We start from the raw sequence: 18,957 nt of genomic DNA, 5'->3' as shown, positions 1-18,957 counted from the left end.
GAGTGCGGTTATGTGTTTTTCTCTGTGCTAATATTAGGGAAATGGCAAAACACTAGAAAGAGAGGTTAGTTAGTTGATGATACGGTACATTAGACCACAGGTAGCTCTTAGAGGTTTTTGGAACAGCAATTCCAACATAACTACAATTCCCAACAAAAACTAGCTAAAACACACACTATAAAATAAAAATATAGTTTCACTGTCTGAGTTGAACCAGTTGTCAGTCTGTTTTTGTGCCAAATACAGCTTTAGTCAATCATTACGTCAGGTTGTATGCTGACAATTCACTTCTGTTTCAGTTCATGTTTTAACCTTATTTGGCAATTTTTACATATTTGCTTTTGTATACAATATAATCTTCAGAAGTATGTTGGGTGTTTGTTACTTGAATAGAATAATATGATGGTTTTAAAAGGACAAGAAGGGTAAAATATACATATATTATCTTATAGGGTGATTTAAAATGTTTGCTCCTGACAAATATTTTCTCAAAGGACAAAGGCCATGGGACCTGGTTCTGTTTCAGTCGCGAAAGAAAATTATTTCAAATGGACAAAACCATGTGCACTGCAGGTGGGGCAGATGTAACATGTGCAGAGAGAGTTAGATTTGTGTGTTATTTTGTTTCTGTGCAGGGTAAATACTGACTGCTTTATTTTTACACTGCAATATAGATATCAGTTTACAGTACAAACCCCACCTAAATCTAACTCTCTTCGCACATGTTACATCTGCCCCGCCTGCAGTGCACATGGTTTTGTCCATTACAGAGATCATTTGCTTTTGTAAGTGAACCAGAATCAGGCATATTGTCTGGTTACATGAGACCAAACCAGACAACTGGTGCTAACATGGGGTCTGATTCAAACATGTTAGTAAGGCTGCAATTTTTGCAGATTTTGCAGATTTACAAAGCCATGCTTCACGGCAGGTGGGCAGATGTAACATGTGAGAGAGTTAAATGTGCAGAGTAAATATTGGTTGCTTTATTTTTACACTAAAATTTAGATTTAATTTGAACACCTCACCCAAATCTAACTATGTCTGCCTTGCTAACCCGTCTTAATCAAGCTCTATGTTAACATTAGAGTCATTGGGCCTTATTCTAGTTCACTCTTTCTGACAAAATCCTTCTTAGATGGACAAAACCATGTGCACTGCAGGTGGGGCAGATGCTACTTGTGCAGAGACAATTAGATTTGAGTGGGGTTTTACTTCAAAGTGAGATCTATATTGTAGTGTAAAAATAAAGCAGCCAGTATTTACCCTGCACAGAAACACAATAACTCACTTAAATCTAATTCTCTGCACATGTTACATCTGCCCCCCCCCCCCCCCCTGCAGTGCACATGGTTTTGTCCATCTAAGAAGTATTTTGTCAGAAAGAGTGAACTAGAATAAGGCCAATTGCTTCATAATCTAGGGAAAATATTGTTCACCTTGTGTCTTAAATCTATATAATCTATATAATCCATGTTATACCTGGTATTTAGATGTTATTTCCAACATTCAAAATTGAGGCAACAGTGCTCCCTAATGGTTTTTAATACCATTTATTTTACATTACAATTTAAACTTTGGAACTATGAAATAGCTTAATAAGGAGTTCTGCGACCAATATAAGATGTACTCTGTCAGTGTTAGATAGCCTCATTGTCTGGATGAAAAAACTGACTGCACAAGTGCCAGGAAGACCTGAAAAAAACTCAGCCTCTTGACAAAGAGGGTGGGGCTACTGAGGTTGCTGATGTGAGTGCTGTATTGGACATCTGCTGAACCAAAAACCTTAGCTAAGTATTCAATGTATTCATATTTTTATATTTAAGTTATTTGTTAAGTACTATTTTCTAGAATCCACCCATCTGGCTTCTCCTCAAATTTAACCTACTTGAAACACAAACGTAAATGCCAAATATGTGCCTGGGGAATGAAGAAAGCACTTTACACTTTACAGCTTTGACTCCAAAATCAGAGTGTCCCAAGCAGTCCACTAGTGCATGCAACTGTCACCTTTATCATCATTATCATCTTTATTGTATTTGCAGCTGGTCCTGACCAACCAGAAATAGTGTTGTATCTCTGTATAACTAGCAATTGTGTGCACCCTTCCTGCACTCTTTTTACAGATGGGTGGTGTACATATCCCTGCACCATTTGCTGTGTTTCATGCATGCCACATGGTCCAATGCTCTGGAGTTTGAACCATTCCAACTTTCGCTCAAGCTGAAGTAAACCACTCAGTGTGCTTGAACACCTTAAGGCAGTGATTCCCAAATGCGGACCTCTACAGTCCTAGTTTTTGGTACCACAGTCAGTTGTATTATATAATTTGTTCACAAGAAGGGATATCTTTAAATCCTGGACTTTCGGGGTGCCTTGAGGACAGCATTTGGAAACCACTGCCTTAAGGATTGTAGTGTCAGGAAGTGGTAAGGAAGTGACTCAAGATATGCTTCTTATTTTTTTATACAATGTTTTGATACCAATTCTGACACGGAAAGTGGCAATTAATTAAAGAATAATGTACACATTTTATCAGTGGGGGCTCGATGGGAGGGGCTGCTGCACCGTTCAAAATCCACATAGTGGAGCCACACCCACTGCCGGTGAGGCAGTTTAGAATGGAAGTCGGTGGCAGTGGGTGTGGCTCCCCTATTTGAATTTTGAACTGTGCTGCAGTTTCTGATGCTGTCATTGCTCAGAGCTATACGTCGGAGCTATATATATAGAAATAATGAAATATTTAGTAATTTACTGTTATCCACCCTATCACCCTACCAAGATTACCTTGGTAAATAGGTCATTTCTTGATCACTCAAATGGTTTGCTAAGCTCAGCACACTATTCTATTCTCCCTCCACGACTTAGTGTGGGGGGGGGGGGGGGGAATAGGACATAAAATACCGCCTGTCAGGACATGTCAGCTCAAAAAAAAAAGTGAAAAACTCATGTTGACCTTTTGACTTTCGACCTAGCTAATGTTGACCTAATGCTTGTGTCAACCTTCCATCCATGTCAACCTTAAGCATGTAGACCTATTTCTGGTGTCCACCTAACCCATGTCAACCTTCAGTGGTTGTCCCAATGGATGTCAGCTTTTCCTATGTCGACCTAATGACTGTATCCGATCAATAATGGGACTGTCCCATTGAGTTGCTTTGTAAGTGATTGCCCTTTTTAGAAAAACCTCCCAGTTCTGCAGGCAACCTATGCAACCCGTGGTGTTTTGCATATAAGATACACTTTTGACACTTATTGTTATCATGATGAAATAACGATGAAATACATGTTCTGAAACGTTGACATTAATATTTGGGTTCCGTGTCCATTGAATGACAAGTCGTCCTGGGCGTCTATCTATCTAGGGGGTCAACTTTGTGACTTATTCTTAGAGGGCACCGGACTCAAATGTATTTGATACTGCTTATATGTATACAGGGCCAGTGCAAGGTTTCTTGGCACCCTAGGCAAAACTTCAGCTTACAGCTCCCCCCCACCACCCACGCACCAATACCTACTCTCCAGAACCTCAGGTAAAAGTGTCGAGGTGGCTTCATAGTCATTCAATACCAGCCATTTGCATTAAATAACGACAGGGTCTGGTCCCTATTTTTTTAAAGGACAGCACCAAACTCGGACTCGCCTCCGGACGACTGGGATAAACTTACATCCCTGGTAGCCCCAAGCATCTTATTGTGTTATTCCCTGAAGACAAAACTGCAAATATTGGGGGTGATTCAGCATGGGTCAGTAGGCAGCCTAAATTCGCTGCTTACCAAGCAGCTAAACGAATGCCAGCCACCCCCTGTCCAGGGGCAAACGCAGGATTTTCAGAAGGGGGTTTCCAGAGGGGCGGAGCAAAGCTGGGTCAGTTAAAGTATTATAGATAGACCAAATGTATATAAATAATAATAATAATAAATATATACTGTATAGTGGAGTGGGCTTATTATTCATAATTTTCTGGTGGGAGGACAGCTTGCTTGACTGCAGATATCTCCAGTTCCCGGAAATAAATTTCTTAGATTTTAATGGAATTAAAAACTAGAGAATCCCACCTACCAAATGGTATTGGGGACTAGGGGATCAGAGTTCAGGAAGCAGAGTAATCTGCCAACGAGTATATAAAACTACATACAGGTGTGTGGAGCTGGAGCAGTAACCAGCTGCTGAAAGGCTGATATCTCTGGTTCTGGGAACAGTAGAGACAAGCTACTAGTGTCCAACAATGGGGGAGAGTCCCAGCTTTTGGAATATACCCTCAGAAAAACTCCAAGTCAGAAAGAACCTGAAATTTCTGACTGGGAATCGCAATTAACAGGCTTGAATGGGGACCACTGCTTTAAAGTCAGATATCTCCGGTTCCCAAGGGCCGATTTTTAAAATTCTTGTACCCATGGAAAGAGGGGACCCTCAGCTTTCAGCCTAGGGTCCTTAGACTCCTGGGGGGGGGTGTTTTCTGGGTACTCAGAAACCCCCCCTGCGTGCGCTACTGGCCATGCCCCCATTTCCATTGGCAACAATGCAGGGGCCCATTCTGTGTCACAGTCCGTCCCCGAGTGTAACTAAAGAATTGATCTTCATATACATTCTATAGCTGGCCCAATTTTAGTAGATAAAGGGGGGTATCTATGCAATCCCAGGTGTTGTTCCGCCCCGACAGCAGTGACCCTGGCCCGTTTTAGTTTTGCTCGACAGCAACTCGCCCGGTGGGATTCAATGGGCTGGTCGACTCCTGGGGGGGTTTCTGGGTACTCAGAAACCCCCCCTGCGTGCGCTACTGCTGTCCGCATGTGCAAGTGAATGGATGTGTTCGCTGGGGCATCCATTCGGATGTGGCCGTACGGGACGCAGATGAGAGTCATTCTGATCTAACTTTTATCTGGGCCGGAGATGGCCGAACAGGGGCGGGTGCTGATGACATTGGGACGCTCACCATTTTTCTGGGCGCACCCATTGTGGGCAGGCTCAGGAAATGGGCATCCCCATGCACCATACCCCAGTCCCTATCCCGTCACTATATATTGTGATCAATGTGTACAATATAAAACATACATCACAATATTATACGCCACTACTGTGTTTGTTATACGAGTTCCACTGAGCAAAAAAAACATGCATGCAAGCGAAGCCATGGGCAAACGCTAATTAATACTGAATATACATTAATTATTTCGGTACTTGTTTCCTAGCACGGCCACAATCTTAAGTAATCGTGTCCCTTAATTAAGGGACACGATTACCCCGATGGACCCGATTTCTTTTGAAATCAGGTCCATTTTGCCGGCTAGGAAACAAAAATCGGGGGCATCGCGTCGGTCGGGACCATTAACATTGGTCCCGACGCGACCGACGCGATGCCCCCGATATTTGCATTGACTTCAATGTTAAAAAAAATTTTAACATTGAAATCTTGTCGGGAACGGTAAAATATCGGGGGCATCGCGTCGGTCGGGACCATTAACATTGGTCCCGATGCGATGCGACGCGATGCACCCGATTTTTACATAGGATTCAATGTTAAAAAATTTTTTAACATTGAAATGGTGTAAAAATGTAAAAAAATGTGAAATGGGTCAATATGACCCATTTCACATTATAAATGTCCCCGTCGTCGCCCCACGATAGACGGCAACCCGAAGCGTGGCGAGCGCAGCGAGCCCGCGAGGGGCGGCGGTACGCGTCCTCCGACCTTTTCATGCCCTACTATCCACTAGGGCGTGGAGTGAGAATAGAATAGTGTGGCGAGCGCAGCGAGCCACCGAGCCCGAAGCGTGGCGAGCGCAGCGAGCCCCGCGAGGGGACGCGGATACCTTCACAGGTAAACGCGTCCCTTCGCGGGCTTCACAGGTGTCCGTGGCGACGCGGACACCTGTGAAGCCCGCGAAGGGACGCGATTACCTGTGAAGGTATCCGCGTCCCCTCGCGGGGCTCGCTGCGCTCGCCACGCTTCGGGCTCGGTGGCTCGCTGCGCTCGCCACACTATTCTATTCTCACTCCACGCCCTAGTGGATAGTAGGGCATGAAAAGGTCGGAGGACGCGTTACCTGTGAAGGTATCCGCGTCCCCTCGCGGGGCTCGCTGCGCTCGCCACGCTTCGGGCTCGGTGGCTCGCTGCGCTCGCCACACTATTCTATTCTCACTCCACGCCCTAGTGGATAGTAGGGCATGAAAAGGTCGGAGGACGCGTACCGCCGCCCCTCGCGGGCTCGCTGCGCTCGCCACGCTTCGGGTTGCCGTCTATCGTGGGGCGCTGTGTACGCGCTTCAATTTGGGGGGGGTTTGGAATTTTTTTCATTCAATCCAATGTAAAATTGGGTCCCAGGGACCCAATTTACATTGGATTTAATGAAAAAATCGGGTCAAAAATCGGTCGGTCGCGTCGATCGCATCGCATGCGACCAAATCGCATGCGATGCGATCGACCCGATTTTTTTCAGCACGACCACCCCGATCTTAATCGGTGTGGCCGTGCTAGGAAACAAGTACCATTATTTCATGTATGATCATAATTAGATAAATAATAAGAAGTGGCGTGACACACAACAGACCTAGTCATCTGCTCTGGGGCACTTAAACTGCGTACATCATCTCCCCCGTAGTCTATGGTCCCGGGACTGGGCGTCATACGTTTGCACAGTACAAGCATAGCATTGCCATTACGTTTAGCCTTTGTCACGAGTCTCAGTATATTCCGCCATATTTAAACTTTCACTGGTAAAACGAGCTGTGACGTTGTATCGCACAAAAGTCTACGCAAGTGTTGCTTCTGTTTGTCTTGATTAATGTTGCTCATTGTATATCATCACGATGATTAGGGAAATTGCTGAGGTTCTTTCAATTAAGAGCCACAACAAATGTGTAAAATTCTTTTTTTGTTAAGTCGTTAACTGCTGCAGCCCATATATCAGGTGGATTAACAAGCTGCTCAATGCTATCTCCCCCCTCCTAACATTCTATCAGGGGAGACAGAAGCATCGTGAATGTTCTCTGGCAATACACAATGCCACAGTACAGATAAATTACTGACATAAGGTGATGACTATCTGCCCCGACTAGGAGAAAGCCAAACCACACCCTGCCCTCACAGAACCTTTACACACTAAGTAGTCACACACACACACACACACTAAGTAGTCACTAGGATCATCACACATACACACTAAGTAGTCACTAGGAACATCACACACACACACTAAGTAGTCACTAGGATCATCACACATACACACTAAGTAGTCACTAGGAACATCACACACACACACTAAGTAGTCACTAGGAACATCACACACACACACACACACACATAGTAGTCACTAGGAACATGACACACACAAACACACACTAAGTAGTCACTAGGAACATCACACACACACACTAAGTAGTAACTAGGAACATCACACACACACTAAGTAGTCACTAGGCATATCACACACACACTAAGTAGTCACTAGGAACATCACACACACACACACTAAGTAGTCACTAGGAACATCACACACACACACTAAGTAGTCACTAGGAACATCACACACACACTAAGTAGTCACTAGGAACATCTCACACACACACACACACACACAAACACACACTAAGTAGTCACTAGGAACATCACACACATACTAGGTAGTCACTAGGAACATCACACACACACACTAAGTAGTCACTAGGAACATCACACACACACACACTAAGTAGTCACTAGGAACATCACACACACACACACACACACACACATAGTCACTAGGAACATCACACGCACACTAAGTAGTCACTAGGAACATCACATACACACAAAGTAGTCTCTAGGAACATCACACACACACACTAAGTAGTCACTAGGCACATCACACACTAAGTAGTCACTAGGAACATCACACACACACACACACACACACTAAGTAGTCACTAGGAACATCACACACACACTAGGTAGTCACTAGGAACATCACACACACACTAAGTAGTCACTAGGAACATCACACACACACTAAGTAGTCACTAGGAACATCACACACACACACACACACACACACACACATAGTCACTAGGAACATCACACACACACACAGTAGTCACTAGGAACATCACACACACACACACACACTAAGTTGTCACTAGGAACAGCACACACACAAGTAGTCACTAGTAACATCACACACACACTAAGTAGTCACTAGGAACATCACATACACACAAAGTAGTCACTAGGCACATCACACACACACACACTAAGTAGTCACTAGGAACATCACACACACACACACACACACACACACACTAAGTAGTCACTAGGAACATCACACACACACACTAGGTAGTCACTAGGAACATCACACACACACACACACACTAAGTAGTCACTAGGAACATCACACACACACTAAATAGTCACTAGGAACATCACACACACACGTAGTCACTCGGAACATCACACACACACACACACACTAAGTAGTCACTAGGAACATCACACACACACACGTAGTCACTCGGAACATCACACACACACACACACACTAAGTAGTCACTAGGAACATCACACACACACTAAGTTGTCACTAGTAACATCACACATACACACACACACACACAAGTAGTCACTAGTAACATCACACACACACACACAAGTAGTCACTAGTAACATCACACACACACACTAAGTAGTCACTAGGAACATCACATACACACAAAGTAGTCACTAGGAACATCACACACACACTAAGTAGTCACTAGGAACATCACACACACACTAAGTAGTCACTAGGAACATCACACACACTAAGTAGTCACTAGGAACATCACACACACACACACACACACACTAAGTAGTCACTAGGAACATCACACACACACACAAAGTAGTCACTAGGAACATCACACACACACACACTAAGTAGTCATTAGGAACATCACACACACACTAAGTAATCACTAGGAACATCACACACACACACACACACACACTAGGAACATCACACACACACACTAAGTAGTCACTAGGAACATCACAAACACTAAGTGGTCACTAGGAACATCACACACACTAAGTAGTCACTAGGAACATCACAAACACTAAGTAGTCACTAGGAACATCACACACACACACACACTAAGTAGTCACTAGGAACATCACACACACACTAAGTAGTCACTAGGAACATCACACACACTAAATAGTCACTAGAAACATCACACACACACACACTAAGTAGTCATGGAACATCACACACACACTATGTAGTCACGGAACATCACACAAACAAATACACTAAGTAGTCACTAGCAACATCACACACACACTAAGTAGTCACTAGGAACATCACACACACACACACACACACACACACATTAAGTAGTCACTAGGAACATCACACACACTAAGTAGTCACTACACAAGTAATCACTAGGAACATCACACACATACACACGAAGTAGTCACAAGGAACATCACACACACACTAAGTAGTCACTAGGAACATCACACACACACACACTAAGTAGTCACTAGGAACATCACACACACACTAAGTTTTCACTAGGAACATCACACACACTAAGTAGTCACTAGGAACATCACACACACACTAGGTAGTCACTAGGAACATCACACACACTAAGTAGTCACTAGGAACATCACACACACACACACACACTAAGTAGTCACTAGGAACATCACACACACACTAAGTAGTCACTAGGAACATCACACACACACACACTAAGTAGTCACTAGGAACATCACACACACAAGTAGTCACTAGGAACATCACACACACACACACACACACTAAGTAGTCACTAGGAACATCACACACACACACACACACACACTAAGCAGTCACTAGGAACATCACACACACACAAAGTAGTCACTAGGAACATCACACACACACTAAGTAGTCACTAGGAACATCACACACACTAAGTAGTCACTAGGAACATCACACACACACACACACACACACACTAAGTAGTCACTAGGAACATCACACACACACACAAAGTAGTCACTAGGAACATCACACACACACACACTAAGTAGTCATTAGGAACATCACACACACACTAAGTAATCACTAGGAACATCACACACACACTAAGTAGTCACTAGGAACATCACACACACACACACACACACACACACACACACTAAGTAGTCACTAGGAACATCAAACACACACTAAGTAGTCACTAGGAACATCACACACACACACACACTAAGTAGTCACTAGGAACATCACACACACACACACACACACACACACACTAAGTAGTCAATAGGAACATCACACACACACACACACTAAGTAGTCATGGAACATCACACACACACACACACTATGTAGTCACGGAAAACATCACACAAACAAATACACTAAGTAGTCACTAGGAACATCACACACACACTAAGTAGTCACTAGGAACATCACACACACACACACACACTAAGTAGTCACTAGGAACATCACACACACACACACGTAGTCACTAGGAACATCACACACACACACACGTAGTCACTAGGAACATCACACACACACACAAGTAGTCACTAGGAACATCACACACACACTAAGTAGTCACTAGGCACATCACACACACACACACACTAAGTAGTCACTAGGAACATCACACACACACACACACTAAGTAGTCACTAGGAACATCACACACACACACACACACACTAAGTAGTCACTAGGAACATCACACACACACACATGAAGTAGTCACTAGGAACATCACACACACACTAAGTAGTCACTAGGAACATCATACACACACTAAGTAGTCACTAGGAACATCACACACACACACACACATAGTCACTAGGAACATCACACACACACGTAGTCACTAGGAACATCACACACACACACACAAGTAGTCACTAGGAACATCACACACACACACACTAAGTAGTCACTAGGAACATCACACACACACTAAGTTTTCACTAGGAACATCACACACACTAAGTAGTCACTAGGAACATCACACACACACACTAAGTAGTCACTAGGAACATCACACACACACACACAAGTAGTCACTAGGAACATCACACACACACTAAGTAGTCACTAGGCACATCACACACACACACACACACTAAGTAGTCACTAGGAACATCACACACACACACACACACACACACACTAAGTAGTCACTAGGAACATCACACACACACACACACACACACACTAAGTAGTCACTAGGAACATCACACACACACACATGAAGTAGTCACTAGGAACATCACACACACTAAGTAGTCACTAGGAACATCATACACACACTAAGTAGTCACTAGGAACATCACACACACACACACAGGGGCGGATTGGGAATTAAAACCAGCCCGGGAAATATCTTGAAGCAGCCCCAACGGGGGGAGTGATGTTGCGCGCCGAAGGCGCGCCCGTTTTTTTTTAAGGGGGCGTGGTCTATCAATATGGGGTGTGGCCTATTTCAACGAGGCCACGCCCAATTTTTGCCGCTGTAAGGGTATGGCTAGTGGCTCTCTGAGCTGCTGGCTATGTCCCCAGCCCCTCAGGCTGCAGAATAGGCGCATGCGTACAGCGTTTATTCTGCAGCCTGTGGGGCTGGGGAGATAGAGACAGGGGGTGGGTGACAGGGGGTCTCCCAACACAGTAGGGTGGCAGGGTGGAGGAAGATGCAGGGAGGGAGGGGGGGAAAGAGGGTGGCGTAGAATGCTGGGAGGGGAGATGCAGAGTGTGAGAACGAAGGGAGTGAGGACTTACACAGGGTGGCACAGGACGCAGAGTGTGAGGGGGGCATGGTGGCACAGGATGCAGGGTAGGAGGGGGAATGCAGAGTGGCAGGGGATGCAGGGAGGGTAGTCACAAAGTGGTGGAGGATGCAGGGACAGTGATGCCCATTATACATATGCCACACACCGTGATGCCCATTATACATATGCCACACACGGCGATGCCCATTATACATATGCCACACATCCTGATGCCATTATGCATATGCCGTACACCGTGATGCCCATTATACATATACCACACACCGTGATGCCCATTATACATATGCTGCACACCCTGATGCCCATTATACATATGCCGCACACCGTGATGCCCATTATACATATGGCGCACACCCTGATGCCCATTATACATATGCAGCACACCGTGATGTCATTATACATATGCCGCACACAGTGATGCCCATTATAGATTTGCCGTACACCGTAATGCCCATTATACATATGCCGCACACAGATGCCCATTATACATATGCCGCACACAAATGCCCATTATACATATGCCGCACACCGTGATGCCCATTATACATATGCCGCACACAGATGCCCATTATACATATGCCGCACACAGATGCCCATTATACATATGCCACACACCGTGATGCCCATTATACATATGCCACACACCGTGATGCCCATTATACATATGCCACACACCGTGATGCCCATTATACATATGCCACACACAGATGCCCATTATACATATGCCGCACACAGATGCCCATTATACATATGCCGCACACAGATGCCCATTATACATATGCCGCACACAGATGCCCATTATACATATGCCGCACACAGATGCCCATTATACATATGCCGCACACAGATGCCCATTATACATATGCTGCACACCCTGATGCCCATACATACATATATATATATATATATATATATATATACATATATATATACATATATATATACACACACACACACATATATATATATATATATATATATATATATATATATATATATATATAGTATATGTATATGTATATATTTTGTGTGCATTATAGTTTTAATAATTAACACATTAGTGGCAGTGGGCGACTACTCACTTTGTGATGGTTTATTTTTCTTGTGTTCCCTGCTGCTGCGGGCAGGTGAGCTGGCTGGTGAGTTTGGACGGGCAGGAGTAGGCGGAGCAGCAAGCGGCAGGGAGGGTGGGCGCCGGGCGGACTAACTGACAGTCAGGTCAGTGAGGAGGGTGGCGGACATTACTCACCGAGTCACCGCCGCCGCGCTTCCAAGTTCCGTCGGCATCCAGCGGCCGCAGACAGTACAGCATTGCCCAAAACAAATATGGCCGCCGCATCTGTGCATTTAATATATGCATATATGCGGCGGCCATATTTGTTTTGGGCATTGCTGCCGTTGGTGACCAGGCTGGGCTGCGGCAACTTCTAGCAAAGGTAAGCGGCCCAGCCTGAGTGAAATCTGGTCCGGCCCACCGGGAAACGGCCCGGTTTCCCGGTGGGCCAATCCGCCTCTGCACACACATAGTCACTAGGAACATCACACACACATGTAGTCACTAGGAACATCACACACACACACAAGTAGTCACTAGGAACATCATACACACACACACACGAAGTAGTCACTAGGAACATCACACACACACACTAAGTAGTCACTAGGAACATCACACACACACACTAAGTAGTCACTAGGAACATCACACACACACACTAAGTAGTCACTAGGAACATCACACACACACACTAAGTAGTCACTAGGAACATCACACACACACTAAGTAGTCACTAGAAACATCACACACACACACTAAGTAGTCACTAGGAACATCACACACACACACTAAGTAGTCACTAGGAACATCACACACACACACTAAGTAGTCACTAGGAACATCACACACACACACACACACTAAGTAGTCACTAGGAACATCACACACACACTAAGTTTTCACTAGGAACATCACACACACACTAAGTAATCACTAGGAACATCACACACACACACACACACACACACACACACACACTAAGTTTTCACTAGAAACATCACACACACACTAAGTACTCACTAGGAACATCACACACACACAAACACACACTAGCATAACGGAAATAATTTTAAAAAGACAGTAGTGCCATCTAATAATTTTATAAATTTGTATATTGGGCCCGATTCACACCTATTCGTTAGGGTGCAAATTTGTCTCCGTCCCCAGCGTTCACACTCGCCGAGCCATTCGGAGCGGGTAGGAGGCGGCAGCAGGGGAATGCCCAGCATTTTATGGGTGTTCCCGAGAACACAGGCATGGCAATGCCTGCTCGGGACTCACTGTAGATGTTGACACTGGCGTTTTGCGGGTACCATTTAATGAAGCTGCCAGGTGAGGACCTGTAAGATGTCTATTTCTCAAACTAGAGATGCTAATGTACTTGTTTTCTTGCTCAGTTGTGCATCGGGGCCTCCCACTTCTCTTTCTACTCTGGTTAGAGCCTGTTTCTGTTCTCTGAAGGGAGTAGTACACACCGTTGTAGGAAATGTTCAGTTTCTTAGTCTTTTCCCGAACGGAATAGCCTTCATTTCGAAGAATAGACTGTCAAGTTTCACATGAAAGTTCTCTTTTTCTGGGCATTTTGAGAGTATAATCGAACCCACAAATGTGATGCTCCAGATACTCAACTAGCTCAAAGAAAGGCCAGTTTTATAGCTTCTCTAACAAGCAAACCCATTTTCAGCTGTGATAACATATTTGCACAAGGATTTTCAAAGGTTTTCTAATCATCCATTAGTCTTCTAACACGATTAGCAAACACAATGTACCATTAATACACTGGAGTGATGATTTGCAGAAGAATGAGCGCTAAATATAAAATAGAAGAGAAAGTTAAAGATGTAGAGTAAGTTAAAGATGTAGAGTAAAAGATAAGAAAGCACCTAAAAAATAAAATAAACGTTATTAATAATGTTTACAGCCCCTTTGGGGCGTCCGTGTAAAAGTCTGTGGGGTACCTGCTAGCTGTCCCTACTTCTTTAGAGCACGGAGCGGGAGACTGGGAGCCAGGCGGGGAGACGGAGGTAGCGTCTCGCTGATGTTCTGAGAAGCCGCTCGTCTCCGTCTGTAGGTGACGTCACACGGTGCCGTGAAAGCCGTGTAGCCGGCGATGGTTCTTCGTGCTCCCGCTTGATGGAAGGAACTTGTAGAGGTCAGGGTAGCGTTCTTGCAGGTACTTGCAGGTATCCACAGGCAGGTCTTCAACGCGTTTCGTGCAGTTAAAGCACTTTTTCAAGAATGACAGTCTGCTGTCCATAATGGTCCTTTTATTCATTTTTTTTTTTTTTTTTTTTTTGAAAAAACTTTATTAAAAAACGGAAATGAGCATAAAAATGGTGGGAACCTCATGGAAAGACCTATATAGGTAAAATTGAAGGTATACGGTGCTTTATAAAAATAGAAAGAATGAAAGAGAAAAAGAGAGAATAATGAAAAAGGAGGAATTATATTTATAAATAATATAATAATAAGTGGATTGAAAAAATGGTATTTAAGATAAATGAATTATAATAGTAGTTATAAAAATGCATTAAGTTCAAAATCAATATTTAATCCTTTTGGCATCAGGGTTTGCATGGCATATATCCACTTTGTTTCGGTTTGTTTAAGTGTTTTAATAAAATCGCCCCCTCTCCAATCTTGGTTGATTTTCTTTATGCCGATGCAGTTTAGACCTGCGGGGTTTTTATTATGCACTTGTAGGAAATGATTAGATAAGCTGTGGGTAGTCAGTCCCTTTTTTATATTATAGATATGTTCCGAGAACCTGATTTTTAACTGTCTTTTGGTTTGTCCAATGTATTGTTTTCCACATGGGCAGCTTAAAAGATATATTGCGCCTTCTGACTCGCATGAGATATATTCTTTTATATTATATTCTTTTTTGGTAACACTGGATACAAACTTTGTGGTGGGTTTGGTAGAAATGCTGTTTTGATTTTTGCAAGCTTTACAGTTAATGCAATGGTGAAAGCCTTTTGTAAGTTGGTTTTTTTGTTGAATTTTTGGTTTGATGAAGCTGGAAACAAGTTCTTGTCGTAGATTTCTTGCCTTTTTGTAAATGATTTTTGTTTTTTCAGTCAATAGAGGTTTTAGATCTTCATCTAAAAGGAGAATTGGCCAATTTTTTTTCAGAATGTTCTCAAATAAATGGTGATAACTGTTAAACTGGGTGATAAATGTAAGGTTTTCATTAGTGGTGGGTTTTTTGTTTTGATATTTGATTGTTTCTTGACGGGGGAGATCAGTAATGATTGTCAGTTGGTCTCGCAAAGTTTTTTCATTATAGCCCTTTTGTAAAAAGTTTTGAGTCATCTTTTCACTTTGTTCTAGAAAAGTGTTTTTGTTGGAGCAGTTTCTGCGTAATCTTTTATATTGCCCCATTGGGATATTGTTTGTCCAATTCCTGTGGTGATTGCTTTGGATTGGGAGTATATTATTGCCATCCACCGGTTTGGTATACGTTTTTGTGATGACTTTCCCTTCTTCTATGGTGATCTCAAGGTCCAAAAAGATTATTTTTTCCTTGCTTGTAACTGTGGTGAATTGAAGATTGAGTAGGTTAGTATTAAGATAACTGCAAAATTCTTCTAGTTCAGTTTCGGTACCAGCCCAGACGAAGACGATGTCGTCTATGTATCTTTTCCAAAGTTTTATATTGTTTTTGTGCTTGTTTTCCGACCATATCCAATCTTCCTCCCATTTTGAGACAAAGAGATTAGCATACGACGGCGCAAAGGGCGTGCCCATAGCTGTTCCGCACGTTTGAAGGTAGAAGGTGCCGTTGTCCCAAAAGAAGTTATGTTGTAGGATGAACTCTATTCCCTCCATGATAAAGTTTATTTTGTTGTTAGGTAATGCTGTTTTAGTAAGAAAATGGAGAGTATGGTCACACCCTTCTTTGTGGCGAATGGAAGTATAAAGAGAAGTGACGTCACTTGTACACAAAGTATATTCTTCCTTCCATTCGAAATTGTCCAAGATCTGAAGGATGTGGATGGTGTCTTTTAGATAACTGGGCTGGGTGGATACTAAAGGTTGAAGAAATGACTCAATGAAAACTGAAAGATTAGATGAAATTGAACTGATTCCGGAGACGATCGGGCGACCAGGTGGATTAGTGGCATTTTTGTGTATTTTAGGCAGGCAGTAAAACGTGGGTATTTTGGGATGGTCTATTTTAATGTATTTATATTCATTGTCATTGATGATTCCTAAGAGAAGTGCTTCATCCAGTATATTGGTGAGCTTTTTTTGAAACTTCATAGTCGGATCATTAGCAAGAGTCTGGTATGTGGATGTGTCTGATAGCAATCTGGATACTTCTTCTTCGTATGTAGTTTTGTCTAAAATCACTACTCCGCCACCTTTATCCGCTGGCTTTATTATTATGGTTTCGTCATCTTTTAGCGATCTTAGAGCTGTTCTTTCTCCCGCGGATAAATTAATTTTCTTTTTAGGTTGATCTGGAATATTGTCTATGTCTCTTTCTATTGCTTTTTGAAATGTTTCGATATGGGGTCCTTTACAAAAGGAAGGGTTGAAAGTTGATTGTGGTTTGAAGGCGGTGTGTTCTTGGTTAGCAAAAGGTTCTGTAATTGTTGGTGTTCGTTTGGAGAAAAATTTCTTCAGATTTAATTTTCGAATGAATTTGTGAGTGTCTATATATAAATTGAATTTTTCAGTACTGGAATCGGGTGCAAATTTGAGGCCTTTTTGTAGTAGTGATAACTCGTCTTTGTTAAGCTCTTTTTTACTGAGATTGAAAATCGTTATTCTGCCATCTTCAGTCTTTTTTATATTCTTTTTGGACCCACCTCTACAGCCTCTTTTTCTTTTTCTTTCAGGTTCCTTTGTCTTTTGTTTTTTGGGGTTGTGTCTGGTGGTTTTTTTTATTCCTTGAAGATGGTCCAAAAAATACTCCTCCTCACTTGAACCTTCAGAGTCTTCAACATAGGTTCTTTTGGATTGTGTCTTTCTTCTTACTGTGAGATCTTCTTGTGGGTTACTAGAGATTTTTTCAAGAAGCGTGTTGAATTCTTGATTCTCTTCCGATATTGCATCTCTTTGTCCTTGATTGAAAGAGGATTTTGCTAAAACATTTGCATATGATGGGTATGTGAAATTGTTTTTGTTGTATGATTGATATGTTCTTTTATTGGTATTAGGCGGGTTTTTGATTAGTGGTTCTCTATGTAGTTGTTGGTTCTGGACATACCTTTGTCTACTTATTTGTTGTTTTTGTTGGTGTGTGAATACTGGTTGCTGCATTCTGTCTTTCATGTCTCTCATATTTGTGCGGTTGTTGGTATTGCGGTATGGAGGTTTCCTTTTTTCTTCAGGGGGATAGAGTGTCAGTTCTTCTGTGTCTCTCCTGAATTTCCTTTGTTTAATGTGGATCAAATTATCTTCAATCTTTGAGATCTTTTCATTAGTCATTTTTATGAGGCTTTTGAAATCTTCCATGCTTGCAAGTTTTTCAAAGCGTTTTTCGTATATGGCAATATTTTCATTAATTTGTACTAAACTGTGTGTTCTGTCTTCAATAATGAGTTTGATAAGTTCATTTGAACAGTTATCCAATATTGTATTCCATTTTGTGTGAAATTTCGGTTGTACCGGCTCAAAGGTGACATTTTTGTTCATCCTAAGTCCCCTTGGAATAAGTTTATTCTCCAGATATTTTTTTAAAGTGGTTATTTCCCACCATTGCCGTACTTCTTGACTATATAATTTTTCTAATTTTAAGTATTGAGTTTGGAAACCATCTTCCTCATTTATTGGTACTGGTGTTGGATTTTCCTTAGAAAAAATATTTTCTATATCATTTCTTTTTTGTTGATATGTGAGATGCAAAGATTTATATTGGTGGGTCATGTTTTTGAGCTGCAGTGATAATAAGGGAGCTAGAATAAAATTTCTACCAAACCCACCACAAAGTTTGTATCCAGTGTTACCAAAAAAGAATATAATATAAAAGAATATATCTCATGCGAGTCAGAAGGCGCAATATATCTTTTAAGCTGCCCATGTGGAAAACAATACATTGGACAAACCAAAAGACAGTTAAAAATCAGGTTCTCGGAACATATCTATAATATAAAAAAGGGACTGACTACCCACA

Source organism: Crinia signifera, chromosome 1, assembly GCF_055691185.1.
Source record: "Crinia signifera chromosome 1, ASM5569118v1, whole genome shotgun sequence".
Taxonomy (NCBI): Eukaryota; Metazoa; Chordata; class Amphibia; order Anura; family Myobatrachidae; genus Crinia; species Crinia signifera.
Note: the sequence above shows the minus strand (reverse complement) of the source record.